This window comes from Gadus chalcogrammus, chromosome 15 (assembly GCF_026213295.1).
Source record: "Gadus chalcogrammus isolate NIFS_2021 chromosome 15, NIFS_Gcha_1.0, whole genome shotgun sequence".
NCBI lineage: Eukaryota > Metazoa > Chordata > Actinopteri > Gadiformes > Gadidae > Gadus > Gadus chalcogrammus.
Window position 1 is genome coordinate 27,326,064 of NC_079426.1, and position 25,392 is coordinate 27,351,455.

The following is a 25,392-nucleotide window of genomic DNA, read 5'->3' on the forward strand; positions in this document are numbered from 1 at the left end:
CCCAGGTCCTCTGCGGACAGTTGGAGACGGGCGTCCCAACCCGAGGGGAAGGCTGCACCGCAACGGGGCCACTACTGGCAGGGGCCAAGGCGGCGGCGCTGGCCCCCTGAACACTCGGGACTGTGCATTGGGTGTTGGGGTCGTCGGGACGTCTGACCCCTAAGGTGGGGGCTGTGTGGCGACTCCTACCCCCTGGGGAGTCTGGGTAATGGGGTATTCATAATGTTGTTTGGGGAAAAGGGGGTTTATTGTCTTTAGATAACTTGTTTATGTTATTAGGTTAAGTGGGGTTAACGGGTTTGGGGTTCTTTATTGTTTGTGTGTTAATTGTGATGTGTAGTGTGATCGGGACCATTAGTGAGAGTGTTGTGTGTGTTGGTCAGGTGTGCCGTGTTTTCTGTTGTGTGTTTGAATAAAGGCAGCTCTCGGGGTCGTGCGGTGTATTGAGGCACGAGAGTTGCGCCGCCATTCCAACCTGGGCTCCCGTCCCGTCTCGTCCTTCCCGCGCTGCTCGCCACAATATCATACCACCATCAAGGAGTTTAACACTATTAATTTAATTTAAGAAATAGAATAATAATAAAAAAGAAACACATTTTTTAAACTGGGGAGTCGGGACCCATTGAATTTCTCAGGGACCCACCCAACTCGCCACCTGTGGGTCCCGGGGACTCACTACATTGAAAACCTATCAACATCACTGGTTATGTCTTATTTATTTTCAATTTATTTCCGTTTGTTGAGTGTGTGAATCCCCCCTCCTAATTGTACACTTGTGCGATTTAGTTTGAAACCACCTTGCGACTTTCTGCGTTGTCATGGTTACCCCACACTCTTTCTTCAGTGAGAGCCAAGAAATTAAAGTTGAGTAATGGAGGATTTGAGGTTACCTAAAAAGCAGAAGAAACTGGACCAACAGCCAAGCATACGCAGTTTTTTTCAAACAGTAAGTAACTTGACAGGCATGCTGAAAGCAGTGGCCAGACAGGGACATGCTCTGGACATGCAGGTGATAAGGTGAGAATTTTGAATATGAGACTAGACAGCCTTACAACATTGTTTATAACCTGGGCCTACATGTCAGCAATACATAAAAGTAGCCTACTTCTAATACAAGCAGAATATATAGACCAAAATGATCACGAAGGTCAGCCACTGTTCTTCTGATAACATAATGACATGTGGTCATGGGTATGTGGTATTTTTCCATTGGAAGCTATCCTTTTTGCTACAGTACTGCTGGAAGAGCATAATTGTAATTGGTAGGTGTGTTTAAGGTCAGTAAGCAGCTAACCAAAACAAAGTGTGTGTGTATGTGTGTGTGTGTGTGTGGGGGGGGGGGGCGGGGCAGACATTACATTATTACACTATTCCTTTAGATGTGAATTCAAATGGTCAATGTAGTCCTCGAAACTATGTTCTAAATGTCCACATTTTCATATATAAATATAGAATTGTAGGCAATGCACTTAACAAATAATAATAAAAAATTGGACCCCCCCAATGTCTAAACCATGGTTACGCCCTTGGTTGCCGGGCAGGTTTAAAAAAACATTTGCGCTCATGTTGCCAAAGACGAAATAACATAATACAGTTAACGGATCGCTAGATAACACTTGTTTTTACTTTATATTTGTATTGTATTTAATTTTTTAATTAAATTTAGCAAGTAAACTGAGTGTTTAAAGCGGGTTTCAAAAAACATTCGCGCTCATGTTGCCAAAGACGAAATAACATAATACAGAAAACGGATCGCTAGATAACACTTGTTTTTACTTTATATTTGTATTGTATTTAATTTTTTTATTAAATTTAGCAAGTAAACTGAGTGTTTAAAGCGGGTTTCGAAAAACATTCGCGCTCATGTTGCCAAAGACGAAATAACATAATACAGAAAACGGATCGCTAGATAACACTTGTTTTTACTTTATATTTGTATTGTATTTCATTGTTTAATCAAATTTAGCAAGTAAACTGAGTGTTTAAAGCAGGTCAAGGACGAAATAGCACAATACAGATAACGGATCGCTAGATAGAAGGTTCGCGAATGTTCGTGAACCGCGATCGTCTGTTGCCGGGCAGGTTTGGAATGGATAACGTATTGATGACGCGCCCGGTACAAATTTGGCAGCCGGTACAAATTTAGTGTGACAGGGGCGTTATAGACCACCCAATTATTTCAGGAGACAAGTTAGAGAGGGCTTCTAAATATAGATAGCAAAATATTAGATGAGCTCAATCTGTGTGTGTATGTATTAGGGATGGGTCAGAATATTCGATTATTCGATTATTTATTCCCGGGGGTCAAAGTTGATTTTTAACATTTGGACCATTAACATTTTTTCTCATTCAAATAAACAAGAATGAATGGACGGAACTAATGTTGGAAAGGTGTCCAAGGGCATTATCCCGCTTACACCATGGTCACTTGCCATAGAAAATAAATGAAGACGATTCATTTATAGGGAGATTATTTGTTTATCAACACGGCGGATGAGCGGGCAGAATGATCGCAAAAATAAAATTTGTTTTACCGGTTGCCATGGTTATCTCCGTGTGGTTAATTTGCTGTTGCAGTGTTAATTAGCAATGTTGTCAGCTTAATGTTACATTAAACTGTAATCAGAAAATGCGGTTATATGCTATAGACCAGGCATCATCAAATGGCGGACCGGGGTCCGGGTCCGGACCCAGTGACGGTTCTGCCCGGACCCGTTAAAATTCTAATATTAAATAAAAAAAAGTGCATGCGCAGCTAATCTAGTTAATACGACAGGTGCGTCATCAATAGCCAAGCCAATCAAATCAATTGTTTACCTTCCCACACGCGCTAGACTCGAGTGAGAGTGAGGAGATGAGAGATGGCTTGCTCAAAAGTGAGAAAAGTAGATGCTGAAAACCGAACTTTTAAAGATGAATGGACAGATACATGTTCGTTCTGCCTGCAGCCAGTTCTAAACCGCTGTGTCTCATATGCTGTGAAACTGTGGCGTTAATAAAAAGTGGCAACGTTAAGCGTCACTATGAGACCAAACACGGGTCGTTTGAGGAAAGTAAGTAAAATGATCGAACTGAAAGCACAGTATGACAGGTCTACCCGTGTCCTCACGCATACATTTACAGGCCAGCAACGTGCAAATGAGTGTTCATTAAAGATTGCGTGGATTTTGGCTCAACACAAGAAAGCATTCAGCGATGGCACAGTTGTGAAGGAGTGCTTAAATGCGGCAGCAGAGACTTTACTTGACGGTCAACAAAAAGACGACATGTGTGGAAAAATCAAGCAAATACCATTGTCAGCTACAACAACAACCAGAAAATCGGAACTATTAGAAGAGGATGTACTGGCACAGCTTGATGCAGCTGTTCAGAACGCACTATGCATATCCTTAGCCATTGATGAATCCACAGATGTAACGGATAATGCCCAGCTTTTGGTGTATGTGAGATTTCTTCACAAAGAGAAGAAAGAGATGTGTGAAGACCTGTTGGGTTCAATGCCTCTTGAGACAAACACAAGAGGAGAGGATATATATGAGGTGATAAAGGAGATGCTCACAAAAAGAAAGATTAATCTGAAGCAAGTAGTCTCAGTCACCACAGATGGTGCACCTGCCATGGTTGGGAGAGAGAAGGGGGCTGTGGCACGGATGAAACAAGACAACCCTGATCTCATAGCCTACCACTGTCATCCACCAGACTGTTCTCTGTGCTATTCTGTGTGAAGGGTTTGCTGAAATAATGAATACCACGATGAAACTCATCAACTTCCTCAGGGCATCCTCATCCGTTCAGCATTGACTGCTAAGAGAATTTCTGAAAGAAACGGAGGCAGATGCAAATGACCTACTGCTCCACAACAATGTTAGATGGCTGAGCAAAGGGAATGCACTGGGACGCTTCTGGTCCATCCGAAAGGAAATAGCTGCTTTGTATCTATCTATCTCCCCCTCCATTTCTGCCTTCAAATCTAGGCTAAAAACCCACCTCTACTCCATGGCCTTCCTTGCCCCTTGACCTTTTAGCCTACCTCCTGTTCATGTCTGTGTGGTATGCCCTGGAAATGAATGTTCCCCCTTTGTATTACTATGACCTCTATATATTGTTGTGTTGTTGTATTTTATTCACTTTTTTATCTTTATTTATTATTATAATTATAATTATTATTATTGTTATTTTTAATTATCATTATTTTTATCTTATTGTACAGCACTTTGGTCAGTGTATGCTGTGTGTATATGTGCTCTATAAATAAAACTTACTTACTTACTTACTATCTATCTATCTATCTATCTATCTATCTATCTATCTATCTATCTATCTATCTATCTATCTATCTATCTATCTATCTATCTAACATTTCTCCTTACGTCGGCTTCATAAACAAGCTGATTGGAAACTTTAGTCAACGATTTGACAGCTTCAAACTTGGACACCAGCTCCTCCTGCTGATCGAGAATCCATTCCTTATCAGAGAAATCAGAGGATTTTCAAAGGAGGTTCAACAGACCTTCAAGCGGGCACATCCTGGATCTTTACAGTTAGAGCTCACTGATCTGCAAGCAGATATTGCTCTGAGAGAGCATTTTGAAGCAACTGACTCTGCCACTTTCTGGTTACAGATTGTGCCTGAAACGATGATCCAAACCATGTTTGGATCAACCTACAGCTGTGAGACAGCTTTCTCTACGATGAACATTATTAAAACAAAGTACCGTTCCAGGCTCACCAATTAGCATCTCCACATGAGCATGAGAATGGCACTTACCCCATTCAAGCCAAGATTCAAACTGCTGGCAGGACAGTTACATGCCCATTTCTCTCACTGGGAAAGGAATTTGGAAAGGGAGGAAGGTGAGGAGAAAAGGAGAGAGGAGAAAGGGAGCTGCTCAAAGCTCTGCACTTTTCTTTTATTCATTCTGCCCTGTTTTATTTTACTACAAATGTCGGCTTTAGCCTAAGGTCCCCGTGTTATTTTATTTGAAATGTAGTTAATACATGTAAAAAAAGGGGGTGGGCAGCTCAAAGGTCTTTTGTTAATTGTTTTTCTTAAAGATGCACTTTTATTTTATTCAAAAGATTCTGAATGTTTTGCGTTACTTGAAATATAGGCCCTGAGTTCAGGCTGCCCAAAGCTGTTTGCACTTTCAAAAGATTCTGAATGTTTTGCGTTACTTGAAATATAGGCCCTGAGTTCAGGCTGCCCAATGCTGTTTGCACTTTCAAAAGATTCTGAATGTTTTCAGGCTTACTTGAACTATATTTTATTCAGAAGAAATTCAGTCTCTGTTGTCTGTTATTGATAAAAGTATATTACTTTGAAAACACTTGAAGTTTGACAATAAACTATATGAATGAATGAATGAATGAATGAATGAATGATCTTTATTGTCAAAGTACAGGTACAGGTACAGGTAAATCGAAATTTGGGAGAGCTCCCCCCTAGTGCTTAATGAAAAAGAGGACAAGGAACATACATAAACAATATATACAGTATGATAAATAAAATAATATATATATATATAGAAATGTACGTACGTTGTTTTTTATTTACATCAGGGTACACCATTTCGAGAGACAATATAAGATTCAAACCTTTGCTGGGAGGAAATTTTAGTAACTGGACCTCTTTCAATTTTAATTGAATACCCCTGCTATAGACCCTATTTTATCTGTGGTATAAAGGCTGGGATGAATTTTGAATTATAAATATTCACACTTTATGTTGAAAGTATAGACCGTCGCGATTGAAACGAATGGCACAGTGATTATTCTTCAAAACGAGAGCTGGTTAATTTTGAAAAATGAATTAAACTGTAATCAGACAACGCGATTATATACTATAGACCCTAGAGTATCTTTGGCATAAAGGCTGGGACGAATTTCGAATTATAAATATTGTAACGTTCACCCCACCGTGGTGCAGCGTTGGATAGACAGGCGATGTCTGGCTTGCATTACTGCTGTTTAGCAAATCGTCGCTGTCCGATGAAACTCGCGTACATCCAAAACGGTTACTTTTAAGGAAATGAAAAAAACACCCTAATTTCAAAGCAGTTGAACGTAGCGTTGTCATACTTGGTACGTCATCTTTAAATGTAGTCGTAATATTGCCAGTGTGATGGTATAGTTCACATTTTACCAAAATCGAGTTTATAGGCACCCAGTGCAACTTTCGAGGCTTAAAAATAAACATTAAATTTCTAGTCTTTTTTACACGTAGTAAGTTTCAATAACTCCATACCATAAATACCATACCGTAAACAGAGCGCATGGTGGCTGCAAGCTGCTCAGGGCCACACCCCCACCCTCCTCCTTGACACGCCCACCGAAACAGCGCATTTGGGGGAAGCTCAATGTGCGACTGGCTCGGAGTGGCTGTAACTCTGCACCACGGCTGAATTTAGGGAACGTCTTTGAATACTGTGTTAGTTGCCCACTAATACCTATATTAAAGAATACATAAAATAGCATGTCATGGGACCTTTAACAAACTGCGGAGTGGGGTAGCAACACTCTCGGCAGTGCTGAACACACGTTCAGATGGAGCGCTGGTAGCACAAATACATAAATATTTACGGGCAAGCCTGGCCACGAGCGGAAACCGTCCCTGGTTATTTTTCCACCCAGTTAGAGGGTTTTCTTCACCAACAACAGCCATTTCCTGCAGGCAGAGCCGGCGCTGGCCGTTTCGGCGCCCTAGGCGACTCGAAATCAACTTGCGCCCTGGACAGGTCTTCCGAGGGGGGGGGGGGAGGGGGTGCTACGGTGACGGTTTCGGGCCGCCCTGGCGATCGCTCCCGCGCCCCCTCCCTTCTCCGTTCGCGTCGTATATTTTAATTGACTAATTAAGGGCGCCACCAGAGGGCGCCCCCAACGCATTTGTCGCCCTAGGCGGTCGCCTGGCTCGCCTATGCCTTATCTCTGCTGTGGCTTTCTGATTTGGTGTGAGAGTGGCGGCTGTAGCTGGTCTTTTCCCAAGAAGGCTGCCAAGCGAGCTTTTCTTCTTCTTGGGCGCGGTGCCAGCACCGGATTCCTCTTCCTCTCTCACTTGCGCGGGACCGTGTTCCAATATCCATACTATCCGTACTTACTAAGTTTGAGTACGTAGAGCGTTCCGATTAAGATCGGGCGAAAATAAGTGTACTGAATGGACCCGGATGGTGTACTCAAAACGGTCAAATCGCGAAGTGTGTGGCGATGTACACTTTTCGTACTAAACGGCAGCCATCTTAGCTACGTAGCGGAAGAGGGCGGAGCCAGGCAGAGCCAAAGTCGGCGCATTTTCCACATAGAAAAAAATAGATATTGCTAAAAAAATTATTTGATGTTTTACATACATTTTGTTATGTTAAGTCGTATTTACTTTACTAGATGAGATTAATGCTTCATAATTTCAGTCTTTGATATCTTACCTAATGAAAACTATTATTTATGGTATTTATTATAACATCAGATTTTATGTAATTACTCGAGAATAGAATGCAGTTAACAATGCATAAAATAATAGCTCTATGAGCAAAATAAAAAAACAGGCATTGTTATTTACCAAAGCATCTAAAAATGAAAACAGTTTTACGCTACTAATACTTCTACTACTACTCTTCTTTTGCCAAATGCTCTTGCGCTGATTTATTTCATTCACAAAATAATGGTTAATCATCATGGGAGGAGACAGAATTTATGCGTTGCTAATCCCGCTGGTTAAAGACTTTAGGAATGCTCCTCCCGCTCCCCTCTCCTGCTGTACCTCCTCCCCACTCCCTGCTCTGCTGTACCTCCACCCTGGCTCCCTGATGTACCGCCACCCTGGCTCCATGCTCCTGCTGTACCTCCACCCTGGCTCCCTGTTCTTGCTGTACCTCCACCCTGGCTCCCTGCTCTGTACCTTCAACCTGGCTCCCTGCTCCTACTGTACCTCCACCCTGGCTCCCTGCTCTTGCTGTACCTTCACCCTGGTTCCCTGCTGTACCTTCACCCTGGTTCCCTGCTGTACCTCCACCCTGGCTCCCTGCTCTGCTGTACCTCCACCCTGGCTCCCTGCTGTACCTCCACCCTGGCTTCCTGCTCTGTACCAACACCCTGGCTTCCTGCTCTGCATCTCCACCCTGGCTCTCTGCTCTGTACCTCCATCCTGGCTCCCTGTTCTGCTGCACCTCCACCCTGGCTCCCTGCACTGCTGTACCTTCACCCTGGCTCCCTGATCTGCACCTCCACCTTGGCTCCCTGCTGTACCTTCACCCTGGCTCCCCGCCCCGCACCGCTCGCCCACAACAGCACAAACACACAATAGCGCATTTGGGGTCGCATTTTGTAAATAGGTCTATTTATTAATATTATTGTACCAAATGTTATCTTAAAAGACTAAATTAACAAAGTAATCACATAGAGATTGGCACGCATTGTTGCATGAAATGTTAAAACAGGAGCTCAGCCCTCTATGTTCTCACCATAAGAAGGCACAAACACCCTGTTCCTGTTCCTATTAAACACGTCTCAGAGGGGTGCCTCTATCTTAACTCATGTCTTAAGTCAATAACAACTGGAAACACACTTATAAACACACTTATAAAAAACGGTATTGGTGTATTTTGGTTTGATGAATTGAAAGTATGTTTAAAATCACATGATCGTGAGATACGAACATCCTAAATGAAGCCGTAATCAATAAGAGACATAATTTGAGTGTAATTTATTAGTAATTAAAAAGCCATTCTTCAGCTATTCATGTGTGAATAGCGCTGTGAGAATATCTTAGATCGCTGAGCCTTTAGAATATAGATCACTCCAGGCTCATTTCTAACAAATCATGATATTGCCTGATCGTTTTCGAGAAACCATCTTGCCTGTCAATCACTGGTGTGTTGCAACAAACCTCAGAGTGGAAAGTAAGGTGGAGCAGAGAGGGAGGGGCCTTGGTGACTTCCACTACTTTCTGAACTCTCTCTTTACAACTCTCATATCATACCTTCACTATCTTTAAATCGGTGGCTGGATAGGAACAAATTTCATCTGCATAAACATTGACCATCTGTCATCTGTCATAAAACAATTGATATGAACTAGACTAATATAAACATTTACTCCTTAAACACATCCATCTACAAATCCTCAGCCATTCCCACTGAAGAGTTTGGACCCATTGTCCAATCAACAGATGACTCACGAGGGCATTGACCAATGTGCACTCCACCCGGAGCTCTTTTAAAAACCTGAACAAAGGCAGCATGCCTCACTTCCATGGCTGAGAACCAGCGTGAACACACAACTCCCCCCCGCTCCACTTTATCTCTGACTCGTTGATGTAGCGCAGCAAGATGACAACTCTGTTGGAGCAAAGTGTATGCATGAGACCCTGGGGGTGCAGCTCTGATGGTGCTGCTTATCTTCTCTGAGGGGGAGAACTCAATGCTAAAATGCCTGCTAGGGAAGTCTACTTATATGTGCTTTGACCAAAGGGGTCCTGAGATGCTCAGTCCGTCTCTCAGCCCATTGGTCAATAGCTCAACAGGTGATTGTGCTGGGCAGTGTGCATCATTGGTATGGCGGTCTTCAGACACATTGGTCAGTTGGGATGCAAGAATCGTTATGATCGTTAGTGTTAGGATTCTGCCCAATGGAGGCCATAAATGAACAGTCATGTTAATTTTTTTTTTTATCTCCCATACATTTTTAGAGGGTCAACTGCGTTGACAATAGAAACACAGCATTCCTCAATCAAAAAGGTTTTAACGAGTGACCCCTTAAATTTAGCTCCTATCCGTCCTGAGTTCGCACAGTACATCTTGTAGATTGTTTTTGGGAAGTGGCCAGTATAGCACCTGTAGAAGAATAGAGCCCTCGAATCCTTTAGTCAGTGAACACTCACACAACATCTATCCATCTGTCTTCATGCTAGGGCTGGGCAATAATTAGATTACGATTATTAATCGCGATAAAACTCACGTTGATTACGACGATAAGCATTAGACATAAATGCTCGATATTAAAATAAATACAAATAATAATAATAATTTTTATTTACATTATTTTCAATAGGTTACAAGGCAAGCTACCTTATATTGTTCTGTTGGAAGCAGATAAAACACGTTTGTGAAGTTAAATGTTTATATTTAAATGTGATTAAATGTTCCCTTATCACAAATATGTTTATAAACAAAAAAGTATGGTTTAACTATGAACACTCTAGTTTCTTCAGGCTGCAGCAGTATCAAATCATTTATCGTGATTAATATCGATATTGATCAATATCAAAAAAATAATCGTGATCATATTTTTTGCAATATCGCCCAGCCCTACTTCATGCTACTGCTCCACCTCGAGGTACGGGGGAACCGGACACCCAGAAGAGGACACACGTTTTGGCCGCTTTTATCCGCATCCTCAACTATTATCCCTCGTTGAGGAAGGGACTGTGGAGCGACTGGTAAACGAAACACTTGGCCTCACAGCTCAGCTCTCTCTTTACCACCGCACAGAGCCAGCATTACTGCTGCCCCAAGACAGAGGCCCAGCTTATTCTTTCCCCAACACTGCTCAGCACATGTAGACGTTATTGGCCAAATACCATGCCCCCTCAATCATCTGAGAGAGGGACCAGAGTTGGCCCACTGTTCCACAGCCAGAACAGAACCCGCTTTGTATCTCCTAAATCCAGACTCTGGCATAGACCCTCACTGTGGACTCTGAGGAGAGTGGTTCCCCGCTATTGGAACACCCCCGCTGGTGTTTTAAACGTCATGTCAATACTCTATTAATGGAACACTGACGAATGCACATCAACGTTCTATTAATGTCTTCATTGAGTTTCCTGTGCCTCCTGCCCCGTGCAAGAGACACACATGCACACACATTTAAAACACATAACAAACATACACAAAGGCCCAATCTGTTCCTTTGCCTTACCAAAATCTCCACCTTAACCCTACCCCTTAACCTTACTCCATAACCCTACCCCTACAAAATGGGACGACAACCCTTCAAGAACCTGTTACAGTACGTCATTAGTAGTCGTCGACAAGGTTTCGATTTTTATTTCTTTGATCTTTTTATTCAATATCTCTCTATGGAATTTTACTATATAGTTTGAATGTCTTACCCTGCGTTCACACCAAAAGATGCATTTGCTGCCCGAACGCGTTGACGCCTGAGTTTTGCGGCGCGTCAAATCAAGTTTTGCGGCGCGTCAAACTTTTGACGCGCGTCAAAAGTTGAAATATTTCAACTCGAGCAGCATTTGATGCGCCGCAAATCAAGTTTTGCTGCCCGTTTTCTCGGCAGCAAATGCTGCGGCAGCAAAGCAGCAACGCGTCTCTACATTCACTTTGAATGGGATCACGACGCGCGTCAACTTTTTGCATCTTTTGGTGTGAACGCAGGGTTAGGAATGCAACCTTAAAAACACGGTATGATTAGATAAGAATATTATTCATGCTCACAATCTGATAGAAACTGCAATATTGCACTTCATTTTGGATCAAACATTATTCAAGATCACCATAATATATAAACCAAAATAAACATAGGACTTGAGGTAGTATACCATCCATATAAAACATAAATATCATACAAAAAAGAACCAGTGATATAATGGAACTAATATTGCACATTACAAAAAGGCATCAACCATCATATTTTATTAATTAGTCTGTTTTTAAACCATCAGACTAATTAATAACCATGGATGATTCATCTTTCTATCTTCCTGGGGGTTGGGGGGCTTAGGGCTACCAATGCAGAAGAGGTGCTTGAGGTGGAGGGATGGCCTCTGTGATGGCAGCAGCCTCAATGATCTCCTGAAATAAAATATAACAAATAAAAAGGAATTATATGGCAGAACTGGGTTATATGGCCACATGTTATGTACAATATATAATAACTGATAAATAGATAGATATTTCTACCAAAATATTTTATAAATTTTATAAAAACAAAACGACATCACATTGATCCACCATTCTCAAGGCTAATAAGCATGTTTAAAACAAACTATTGCATTACTTGGCAGGGGATTAAAGCTTGTCTTCAACCTGGAGTCCCTAGAGCATGGAACATATGGATATCATTGTCCCATTTTATTGAACAAAATGGGACACTCACGCCGGGGGCTCCGCAGCCCGGACGCGGGCTCCGCCGCCCGAACGTGGGCTCCGCAGCCCGGAAGCGGACTCCACAGCCCGGCCGCAAACCTGCCGGGCGTCGGACATTCAAACGGCATAATGATAATGCAATGGTCATCATAGTTTATTTAATGATTATTAATATAGAAAACACTGATATTTGTGGTTTTCGATCCTGTCACATCTTTTCGCCCGCCATCTTGCCCAGGATTTTTCTTGATAGTCCATTTTCGCGGCCGCAGGCTCCCCAGCGTGTGTCCGGAACCTCTGCTCCGGGAGTTTTGGTGGTTCTGCTTGTTATAATGAAAAACGCCTACATAACATTCAAACGGCATAATGATAATGCGATGGTCATCATTTATTAAATTTGTCTCATAGAAAACACTTACATTTGTGGTTTTCGATCTTTCGTGTTTTCTTGATTTTCCATTTTCTCGCAAGGTATTGCGGAAGCAAGTCACAACTGTAGCGTTGCAAAGGTGCCCATCAGAAATCTTAACTTCAAGGGGATGTGAGCCCTCCCCCTTAGCCCTTACCCTACCTTAAGTCGGTCTCGGGACACGGCTCGCTGCGCATGAACGCGCAACAGCGAGGCGTAGGGCTGAGAATTTGCTTGGAGCAAAGGAATGAGACTCAGCCAAAGACTGCCTAACATCATTCAAACTGCTTTTTGTTTTCCTTGTTTCCTCCCCTCCCTCTCCGACACACAGTCAAACCCACAAACACTATTTTCAATTAAGCCAAGCCTCAGCATGATAAATGTTGTTACCTTTTAATTTCAATTATAGCTGTATTATTTAGCTCTCCGGCAAGCTGTTGTGTGTTCCGCCTGGATCCGGCCAGCTACAACTCAATTACACTGAGCTCTACAACCCGTGTTTCTCAATGAAACTGTGACAGTGTGTATAGTGTCCACACAAGCACCGATACACGCACACACACACTAACACACACACACACACATTAACACACACACACACACACACACACACACACACTCTCTCTCTTGCAGATACCCAGACGTTCCCGGGCAGGCGTACACCAGCGAGTTAGATTAGCTCGTTGAGTCCTTGTCCAGACACATTTCTCACTGCTTTGTCCCACTGTCTGCTGTTCCCAAACCTATTTAGAATTTCCACCGATGCATTGCACAAACTGCCGGGGATGTGCATAAAATGATAATTATTGAACTGAAAAAAAAGTGGCTGTGTATTTTCTGAAGTACTAGACTTCCTAGATGAGCCTGACTTAATAATTGAGTTCACTTAAAATTATCCAATCTGATCTAATCTATTCTAATTACATTTCTAATCTAACTCTCTGTGCCTAGCCACCCAATATTAATTCATAGTTTCCCCCTGTATTCTTACCTACATAGCAATGCCACAATGACACAATTTGCCCTCTGAAGCCTACTGTAATAAACGTTTATTTTCTTCTAATGACATATTGTTTTCCACGCTGTTTTAATGGAACATATCCCCACCTTGGACCACACCCCTGGTCTGAAGTGCCAAATAAAACACGACAAACTGTATTTCGCTACGATACTTGATAGGAACCTCAACGAACACCACTAACCACTCGATGAGTTTCACATTTCTGAAAACAAACGTTTAGCTTTGTTTTTGAATGCACATAGCCAGCCATTGTGAAGCAGGCAGGGGCGATTCAAAATTAGCCAAATACTCAAGACAGGACCAATATTACAATTGTCGGTGTTAACCGCTCTCATCTCATCCTAGACAAACCAAAAAGGGGGCTCAATGTTCAAAATCCTGAAATTGTCCTTTAAGTCAATTCAAAACACGAATCTTCAGTAGCTACTCCCATGTTGAAACCAATCATTAGAGTAGACAGCCATTTGAATGGCCAATCACAAAACTCACAAAAGCAATGGTATTCAAATCATACTTTAAATGCAATTGATTAACCATGAGAGAGATATATATATATATATATATATATATATATATATATATATATATATATATATATATATATATATATATATATATATATATATATATATATATATATATTGTGGTAACCCGGCTCAAGTAACAAGAGTCTCTGCTGCTCAAACTGCCAACAAGGCACGTTTATTAATCCAAACGAACGGAAAAAAGGGGAATCACCCGTCAATGCAAACGATACAAAATAAAGAGTCTGGGCTCCGTGAGCCACTGGGGACGCTGTGGTCGTGTCTCACGCGCCGTCCCGATATCCAGGAGAGGCGGTCCTTCCGTGGTCTCCTGGGGTCTTCTCTAGACCTGGTCCTGGGGCAAAGGTCCGTGCGGGTAGGGAATCTCGCTTCGCTCCGCTCTCTGCTCCTGCATGGGTCACATACCTCCTGTGTGTCAGACTACCTCTCAGCTTCTCTTTTATAGCCCTCACCTGGGTCTGATTGGCCTGGTACACAGGTGTCTCCTGTTGGCGTTGAGTGGGACCATCTCAAAGCGACCCTTGGCGCCCTCTGGGGGAAAAGGGTGGTAGACAGCACGTATTACCTGCCCTCTGGGCTTCCAGGCCTGCCGTGTCGGGGCCGGGTTGCCACACTCCTCCCCCCTTAGATGTAGCCCCGGGGCACCTCTGACTGCCCAGAGGCATGCGTCCCGACGGGACAGGGCATCAGCATTGGCGTGCTCCCGCCCTGGTCGGTGGTCCACTTTGAAGCGGTAGTCCTGTAGGGCCAGGAACCACCTTGTCACCCTGACGAGGTCGCGGGAGACGAGGCCGCGGGAGACGAGGCCGCGGGAGACGAGGTCGCGGGAGACGAGGCCGCAAAACGAGCCACGCGGGCAGAAGCAGCCATGCTGCGTGCCGGGCCGCCGCCCCTCCGAAAGGCCATCCGAGGCTTCAGCAAAGGGTGGAGGAGTGTGGCAACCCGGGCCAGGCCAATTAAGGATATTGAGAGCACCTGAAGAACAAGTGGAGAAGCAGGGCTTAAATAGCCCGCTTCTCCACTCATTCGGGGCTCTCCCAGCCCGGGAGCTCCTGCAAGGAGAGACCGGTCCTCGTGGGTGACGGGTTTCCACCCACGAAGAAGGGGACCGTTGATTCCTCCCGAGGTTTAAGTTATTTGTGTTAGGAGAGACTTTATGTTCGGTAATAAACCTGCCTTTTTTGGCTTTATCCAACGTAATGGTGTCCTGTTTGGGAGGAGTTGGTTCGCTCAACGTGGCGGGTTGCCACTATATATATATATATATATATATATATATCTTCATATATATCTTCATTATGAGAAAGGGAAAGACTAGTTGTGGGAATGAGTGTCAATTAAATTATCTGTATTAAATGGAAAAATAAGTTACCTACATTCTGGGCAGAAGTTTTTACCACCATAAATAGGCTGCCTGGATCATTTTCATTTTCCAAATTGGAAATCTTTAGTATTCAATCCATTCTCATTAATACAAATTAATCAAATTAGCTTTTCACATTTTACGAACAGAATGATTTACACACTATTATCAATATTTTAATAATATTTAAAAGCTCGGTCAATCAAAAAAATAAATAATAATAATAATAAGTCAATCAAGAACCCCCCACGCACTCACGCACGCACCTCGTTTACACACACACACACACACACACACACACACAATGACAAAGGCTTTTATGATTTGTATGAAATCAATCTGTTTATTTCAACAATTGCACCATCAACATTCAACATCAAAATTATTTCAACCTGGGCATAGGCAAATAGGGCTAAATTTACCGAAAACAGATCACTATTTATTTTACTGAACACAGCCTGCATGACGGTGAACTAGACACGTCTTTAGCATATGGCAACTATGGTCAAAAAAATAACTTCACACAGTGTGTCTTATTTCAATTAATTTTTTACCAGCATTCGTAGTGTTGATCAGCAGACAAAGGTTGAATCCCATTACTTGGCTCGCTTCAAAATCTCAGCCCTAACCCTCGCTGTTGCGCGTTCACGCGCTGTGGAGCCATGTCCCAATGCCAGTTTAAAGGTAGCTTAAGGGGTAGGGGGAGGGCTAACATCCCCTCAAAATTTTGATTTTCGATGGGCATCCTCAAAGCGCTTCAGTTCTGACTTGCTCCCACAATACCTTGCGAGAAAACGGAAAATCAAGAAATATCCTAGACAAGATGGAGGGCGAAAAGATGCGACAGGATTGGAAAAACACAAATGTTAGTGTTTTCTCTGTAATTAACTAGTAATTATTTTATTAATTATACTCTGCAGCCCGGCCGCGGGCTTCGAAGCCCGGCCGCGGACTCTCGGAAGATCGCGAAAGTCCACGGCCGACTTTCGCGGAAGATTGCGAAAGTCCGCGGCCGACTTTCGCGGGCCGCCCGACCCCGGTTCTCGGCCGGGCTATGCAGCCCGGCCATCGACCGGGCTGCAGACCGGGCTCCATATCATGTCGTATGATATCCAGATCTTCCATGTTCTAGTGACTCCAGGTTAAAAATAAGCTTTATACTAATATATTATATAAGTAATATTCTATAAGTAATATTATATATGCTAATATAGTATATTATATTAGTAATATTCTATAAGCATTATTATATATACTAATATATTATATTATATTAGTAATATTACATGGTTAATCAATGTATTTTTTGGCAGTACTATATTGTGTACATAGCTATTACATATTGTACATAACATATGGCCATATCAACCAGTTCTGGCATATAATTCCTAATTCCTTCTTATTCGTTTTCCTTCAGGACTTCGTTGAATCCACTGCCACCAGCCCCCCCCCCACCTCTCCCTCATGCTCCTCCACCCCAGGCACCTCTTCCACCACCCCAGACACCCCTTCCAAGAGGAGAGTGCCAAGGAGCAGGCGAGGCATGAGGAGAGCGAGGCAAAGTTGGCGGAATGGTGGAGAAGATGTGATTCTCCACCATTCTCTCAAAAGCTGAGAGAGAGTGTGTGTGTGTGTGTGTATTTTTAGGTGTGCGTGTGTGTGTATTTTTAGATGTGTGTGTGTGTATTTTTAGATGTGTGGTTCAGTGTTTCTTATTTAAATAAAGTGTTTCTTCTAAAGTGTTCTTGTTCATAACCGATTATTATCTAAGGGTGCACTCACACTAGGCCATCTGGCCGTGGCTGTGGCCGTTTTAGCACCTAACCGTGCTCAAATCTGAAAGTGTGACTGTGGCCAGTCTGGCCGGGCCGGCCCAATTTGGCCACTTGGGAGAGGTGTGCTGCTACGGCACGGGCCGCTACGGTACAGATGCTAATGAGCCGACACGCGCACAGGCACGGCTACGCAACCTGAGCTGGATGACGTATAGTCAATGCGACGACCACGGACATAATAAAGGCGACGAGCCTTCTTTCCCATTAAACGGTAAACATCGCGTCAAGCGGTTCAACTGTTGGTGTGTTCTCTGTGTTGTTGTCCAATGTTGTTAAAACTCTGACTGGCGGCAGACTTTATTATCGTCCATGCAGCGGACGCTTGGTGATGACGTGTTACGACGTGATGACGTATGTACAAGAGCCTTGCGTGGCCAGGCCACGGCCAGATGGCCTAGTGTGAGTGCAGGCCAGAGAACAATGGGGCCATTTGAGCACGGTGTGAAAACGGCCACGGCCAGATGGCCTAGTGTGTGCACCCTAATACCACCTTTAACATGTAGCTAAGTGACATTCAAAAGAAAGGTATATTACGAGGGACAAATAGTATTATTATTATTTATTGCATTTAAAAATGCCAATTACAGAATATAAATACCGTTTCAGGTTAAACATCTTTACAATGGGTCTTGCTCGTTGCCCGAGACAATGGCAGCCAGTCTGTCTCTTGGGGTCTGGTTATCTGCTAGGGGGCACAAGGAGGCCATGATGACGTCACAGGGTAGGGTTGTCCTATTTGGTAGGGGATCAGTTAGGGGTAGCAATGAGCATGAGCTATGAGGGTAAGGGTTAGGGTTGAGATGTAGGGTTGAGACAGTGAGCAAAGAAACGGGATTGGGCCAAAAAGTCAGCCAAAGACGTTGACGTCGCTTAGCAACTGAGGATGCTGGAGTTGATAAGTGATACGATAGAAAAAAATAAATCAACTTTCATTATCATTATATGCTTAGCAATTGTGAATTATCAAAAAATTATTCGGTCGCACAGTAAATTCGACCACCAATGTTCATACACTCAGAGAAGCTGCAAAGCATTATCTTTGAGACTCTTTTATTTTAGATAGAAAATTTAACACAAAAAAAACGTATTACAAACCAAGTAACAAGCACGTTAGAACTTTTAATAATCAAACACCCTCATACAATAAGGAATGCACAAAATACTGCAAAGAAATGCATGATGTTTACAAAAGGCATTCTTAAGCAAAATACTAGATATGAGGTCAGATTTAAATGATTGTAAATACAATCAAATGTAGTATAGTTTATCTAGTTTGGTTCTAACCAGAGATTAAACAAGCGAGTGAAGTGTAAAAAAAATACAATAATAAATTATTATATGAAAGATATGGGAAATGTAAGATATGCAAACCACAAACTATCGTACAAAATCAGCTTGAAAATAAACACTGCTCCAACCATGGTTACCTCAATGCATTGGATAATTTAAGGATAATACCCCCATTTTACTGTGGGTTACAAACTGTTATGGACCTATGTACATAGCTGACATGTTTTGATTTTCATTGAAACGTGTGGGTTTGGATTGAGCAGCGGACCACGGAAACTAGGGCGCTCTTTTATTTTACATGTTATGTTATGTTGTCTGATATTTATTTCAACATAACTACTGGTATTAAGAAATATAAACATTGAAGTTAAAGTTTGATGAATACAGTATGCAAAAAAAAAAAGATCCCATATTTTTTGCGACCCCTGAGGATGGATGTGCCCGTAGCATCGCCTATACTGCCTATGCCCAGGGGGAGCATAGGCAGTACATTAACCAACAAACTACTCACATGCCTAACCCACTAGTAACACTCACACACGTAACACACACTAACATGCACAGGTAACACACAAACCTAAAAGACAATCTTAACAGACATATTAACACAAAAACATAACACACATGCCTTAAACACACACATAACAAACAGGAACATAGCGAATAGGCCTCTGTAAACCTCCAGTGTGAGGGGCCTACCTAGGGCTGTGCGATATGGGAAAAAATGAATATCCCGATACATTTTTTCCATTTCACGATGTACAATATATATCATTTGAAATATTTAGAAATCTCCTTTAAAAGACCCCATGAAATCACACTTTTATCCTTTACTGTTCTATTTCATGTAGGCTACGCCGTCTAGGCTTCGTCTTATGGGCTTGTCCCTTGCGCGCTGAAATTTTCAAACTATGCACCAATCAGCGTGGGCACCGCCCACATTTCCCACGGTATCGTGTCTATATAACGCGGCGTATACCGTCGCTCATCCTCCCTTTTCTTTCAGCACTTGTGCTTATCAGCGAATCGAGAATACAATAAGAATGACTTCGACACGGATCTCCCAAGCCGGTGGCAGCGGCTCGGGCGAGGCCTCGGACAAACGGCCCTTTTCAGGGCCACCTGAGAGCGTTCCTGGAGCTAGGTCCTTTTCAGGACCCCTATGCGCCTCCTGTCCTGCCTCCCTGGCACCGGGTGACGGGTACTTGGCGTGCTTTCGGTGCCTCGGCACCGACCACGCCGCGGCTGTTATGGCGGCCCCCGTCTCCTGTGTCGCCTGCCGGGAGCTGCCTGAAGAGGGGATCCTCTCCAGGCATCTCTTCTTTTCTCCTGCGGTGGACCTCGCTGACGCCATCGACCTGTTCAGGGCCCCTGATCTGGACGACGGCGGCGGCATCATCGACGTCGACAACGCCTCCATGGACAACGTCTTCGGTGACTCGGCGTCCGCTTTTTCCCAGTCCCGGGTTACAACCGCCACCGTCGTCCAACGCGAGAAACCGCGCCGGATGGCCGATCTCTTCGGGGAGATCATGGGTGAGGCGGCGGCCATCAAGGGGATTCCCATGCCAGCCCCGCCTCTCGCCCCCGTATCTGACGATATGCAGGGCGAGTGCTTTCGCTCCCCATCTTCTTCCCGGCGGGTTACCCAGTGCCCCCTGTTCCCGCCTGTGTTTACTGCTGCCGGTGGGGACCCTTCGACCCTGAAGGCCCCGGTGAAATCCTTCACGGATTTCACCAACGTGGAGGGGTGGGCCGATACTCAGGCGAGGGGGATCCCTCGCCTGGAGCCTCCCCTGCAGCGCTTCTCTGTCCGGACGCCGGATGGCGCCTTAACGAAAAGCCGCTGCCCCCCGACCGCCTCCAGAGGCAGATTGTTGGCCTAACGGACAGGGTGTTCGTTTGGGCCTCTCAATCCGCGGCGGCGGTCAACAACCTCGCCCTGCTCTCCTATGGTCTCTATGGTCTCCTTGTCGGCTAGCAGGGAGGCCTACGGCCCGGAGGAAGCCGCGAGATGGCTAGCGGTTTCCCGCTTTTCCAGCGCCATCCTCCAGCTATGCCAGCCGATAGCCGTTTCGGCCGGCCGGCAAATGGCGTGGGCCTCTATGATCCAGAGGGCCATATGGCTCTCCCACACTGCGGTGCCGGAACGAGAGCGGGCCAGCCTCGTCCAGGGCCCATTAAGGCCGGATGGCCTATTTGGTCCCCGGTTCTCCGAGGTGCTCGCGCACCAGCAGTCTGTCCGTGAGAATCGTTCCCGGTTCGGGGCGATTCTCACGGGCACCTCCCACCAGCAGGCCGGGAGGAAGCGGGGTCCAGGCCGGTCCCAGCGTTCCAAGGGGCCGCCTCCAATTCCAGCCCCGGTGCCGCAGCAGGAATGATCTAGGATGTAAAGAGGTGCAAGTATTGTGGCTGCAAGTTCAACTTCCGTATATAAAGCCAATGTTAATAGGGTGCTGCTATAGACCTCCGAACGCAACCACAATATACTTAGACAATATATGTAAAGTACTGGACAAAGCGTGTGATGCAAATTATGAAAAGTTTTTCTTAGGAGACTTGAATATAGACTGGAATGTGAGAGACTGTCCGCTTAAAGCTAGACTACTTTCTTCAGCAGATACATGTAATCTAACACAAGTAGTTAAGAAGCCTACAAGAATATGCCGTAGAGCTGATGGAGTCAAATCCTCAACTTGTATTGATCTAATATTTACAAATGTTTCGGAGCTGTGTTCAAAAGTAATTTCCATTCCCATAGGCTGCAGCGACCACAACCTTATCGCTATTGGAAGAAAGACGAAAATACCCAAGCAAGGTCAGAAAGTTATTTTCAAACAAATCTTTAAAAACTTTAATGAATATAACTACTGTAATGAAGTAAGAGAGGTTGACTGGTCTGATGTTATACAGAAGGAAGACCCTGATCTTTTGACAGTTTATTACTCCCAATCGTGAATAAACAAGCTCCTGTCAGGAAGTTAACGGTGCGAAACACCATGGCCCTCATTTATCAAACAAACGTAGAAATTAGCGCAAATCTGAACGCATGATTCATCTTACGATAGGACCAACGTGAGATTCACGAAACTTTCGTATCACACCAATCCCAGCGTACGAAGGATCTTGGTGTTGATAAATACGGCGGCTGAGATCGATCGTAATTAACGTAACACGCCCATATAAAAGCACGTCTTCAGAAGTCTCGCCCCTAACTTTTACGACATGGAGAAACGTCCAACGGTAAAAAAAAGAGAGGAATCTTTCCGAGACCGAAATGGAGACGCTCGTGTCACCGGTGGATGCGAACCGTCTGGTTTTGTTTGGTAGCCTAAAAGCTGGCATTAAAGGCAAGCAAAAGAATGCTATATGGAAGGAAATAAATGTTGCAGTGAATAGTGTTTCCAATGTTCATCGGGCTACGGAAGAGGTTTGTTAATTAAATTAATTAGGCTAAATAATAAATTAAATGTAAAATTTCTGTTATCCAGCTTAAAAGATTTCACATATATGCTATTGTTTGCATTGCGTTAAAGTTATTTTATTCTGAATAAGGTGAAGAATAAATGGTCCGACATGAAGCTCAGCACCAAAAAAACGTGTTGCGGCTGTGAAGCGGGCCAAGCAAGAAACGGGAGGAGGCCGGGTGGACCCTAGCCTTGAACTGACGGCATTTGAGGAGCGAGTGGCTGGTCTCATCGGGTCTCCCTCCATTTCGGGCATAAGTGGCGGAGGAGACACCGATGCACTCCAGACCAGTCATGGAAGTGGTAAAAAGGCCTTTGCAATTATTTAAAAAATATATATCTACAGCTTCCGTGTTACAAAGTAATGGCACAAATAATCTCATGATTGGCCTTCGCTCCACTGTTGCCCTTGTGCGCGTGTGAGCGCTGTTGAAGTTGCACTCCTGATCCGTGTTCGGATGAGCCAGAGGAGTTATTAGGTAGGTCGTTCAGGGCATAGCCTTTGTCACCTAGATGAATCACATCAAACTTTTAGTGCGATGTCTTAGACGTTTTTGAAGAGAAAAAAAAGTGTGACTGAATTGCTAACTATTTAAGTGTTTATTTCAGTGATAAAATCCAGAAATTAAATGATGGTATGAAGGGAGAAAATAAGGGTCTAGAGCTCTCATCCAGGCTTATTTCAAACAAATTGATGAAGAATAAAGTTGCAGTTTCCACTTTGAAAAAGTCAAGGTGTCCACTGTAGAAAAAATAATAAAACTCAGTAAGGATAAACCAGCGGGTTTTGATAACCTGGATGTGAGGTTGCTTAAACCTGTTGCAGATATCTTGGCTCTGCCTATCTGCCATATAATTTATTTAAGTTTTGAAAAATCAATTTGCCCAGCAGACTGTAAGATTGCTAAAATCATCCCACTCCCAAAGAATAATAAAGAAAATTTCTCAGGGAATAATAGTAGACCAATAAGTATTCTACCCACCATTAGCAAGATCATGGAAAGAATAGTATATGACCAAATGCAAAACTATTTCTGTATAAATGACTTGAACACAGCTCATCAACATGCATACAGAAAGGGGCACTCCACAGCTACAGTGCTAACCCAAATGACTGACAACTGGCTGAAAGAAATTGACGCAGGTAAGATAGTTGGTTCTGTTTTACTAGACTTCAGTGCCGCTTTTGATATTCTTGACCATAGATTATTAGTGAACAAACTGTGCTGTTATGGTTTTGATAAGGGTTCTGTTGCCTGGATCAATAGTTATCTTACAAATAGAAAATACTGTGTGTACTTTAATGGTGGATTTTCAGAAATGAGGGTTATGAGCTGTGGAGTGCCGCAAAGGAGTTGTTTAGGGCCACTTTTATTTTCAATATTTACAAATTATTTACCTTTAATTCTAAACAATGCATCTATTGCTATGTACGCAGATGACTCAACCATTTATTCATCAGCGCTGACACCAAGAGATCTAGAAAAGGTTCTAAATGAAGAGCTAGTGCTGATAAGGAAATGGGTTAACATAAATAAAATGGTACTTAACATAAAAAAAACAAAATGCATAGTATTACGCTCTAAACGGGGAGGGAGAGTAGAGCCGAAACTGCATCTAAAACTAGACGATAAAGAATTCAAACAGTCACCGAAGTTAAGCTACTTGGTGTGCTGATTGACAGCCAAATGACCTGGACAAGTCAGATAGATGAAATACTAAAGAAAATGGGTAGAGGGATGGCTGCAATTAGATATTGTAGGACATATTTACCAGGATGCCTAATCAAACAATTAATGCAAGCTTTAGTCCTATCTCAGCTTGATTACTGTACAGTCATATGGTCCAACACATCAGAAAACAATCGTAATAAGCTACAGGTAGCTCAAAACAAAGCTGCTCGTATAGTGCTCAACTGCTCATACAGAACTAGAGTATGTGAGATGCTGAATAAGTTGAACTGGCTACCAGTTAAACTTAGGTTACACTACTCTCTTCTCAGCTTTTTAAGAAATATAATAACAGCAAAGAGTCCTGTAAGCCTGTTTAATAGCTTGACATTTTGTTATGATATGCACAATTACTCTACACGTCAGTCAACTGAGAGGATATTTCTACTGCCTGTCTATAAAACAGGGGCCGGACAGAGAACACTACACTACAGAGCAATGGTAGCTTGGAATTCTCTTCTGCGTTTTTTGGTAAATGAAACGAGTAAAATGGCGTTTAAAATCAAATTGAAATTGTATTTGGTGATACATGGTGTTAAATAATGTTTTTCTCTTTGTAGAATAATCTTAACCAACTCAAATCAAGTAATGATTTTCATTCCCTCTTTTTTGTTTTTGTTGAATGTTTTTGTTCTTATGTGAATGCATGCTTATATGTTAAATAAGATATGCAATTTGGAATTTTTGACCTCAGGAAGAACAGCACTCATCTGTGTATGAGATAGCTGATTGTGGATCAAATAAACAATTCAATACAATTCAACAGGGAGAAGAGCTCCCCGTTCCCCAGCCGGCAGACAGTCTACTCGGGGCTTTGCCTAGACAGCCACCATGACCGCGATGCTTTTGCCTCCTCGGCGAGACACCATCCTGTCGGCGCTCTCCCGTTTTCGCATTCGCAGAAACGTGACCGCACTGTCCACCATGTGCCTGTCAGGGCTGATGGCAGCTGCCCACCCCGTGGCCCCCTGGGTCTGCTTTTTATGCGCAGCGGTGGTTTGCTCGCCAACGGTTGGACCCCAGGCGACACAAGCTCAGGGTGCTCCTCGTTCCCCGTTCGGTGTCGCCAGACCTGGAATATTGGGAAAAAAAACCCGCCCTTCTCAGGGGTGTTCCCCTGGGCAGGGTGGCGTCCTACGTAGTGGTCTTCACGGACGCCTCGTTGACGGGTTGGGGAGGAACGTGCCTCTCTCACTTAGTCGGAGGCGAGTGGCGCACGCCCCCTGCAGCACACATAAATGTGTTGGAGCTCGACGCTGTGAGGAAAGTGCTGTTGCATTTCTTTCACCTGGTGCGCGGCCGCCACATTCTGATCAGGACAGACAGGGGGGAGTCCGCTCCCCTGCTCTCCACCGAAAGGCGGTCGAGCTCTGGCTTTGGGCTCATCAGTATCTCCTCAGTCTGAGAGCCCTGCATATCGCGGGCGCCCAGATCTTTGGGACGGACCTCATGTCTCGCGAACATCCCGACATTGTCAGACTGATCTGGCAGAAGTTCAGGACGGCGCAGGTGTACCTCTTCGCGTCCAGGGAGAACACGCACTGCAGGTGGTGGTTCTCCCTCAGCCCTCGGGATCTTCCCCCGTTGGGGGTAGATGCGTTGGCACACACACCTTGGCCGCGGGCTCTCTTGTATTCGTTTCC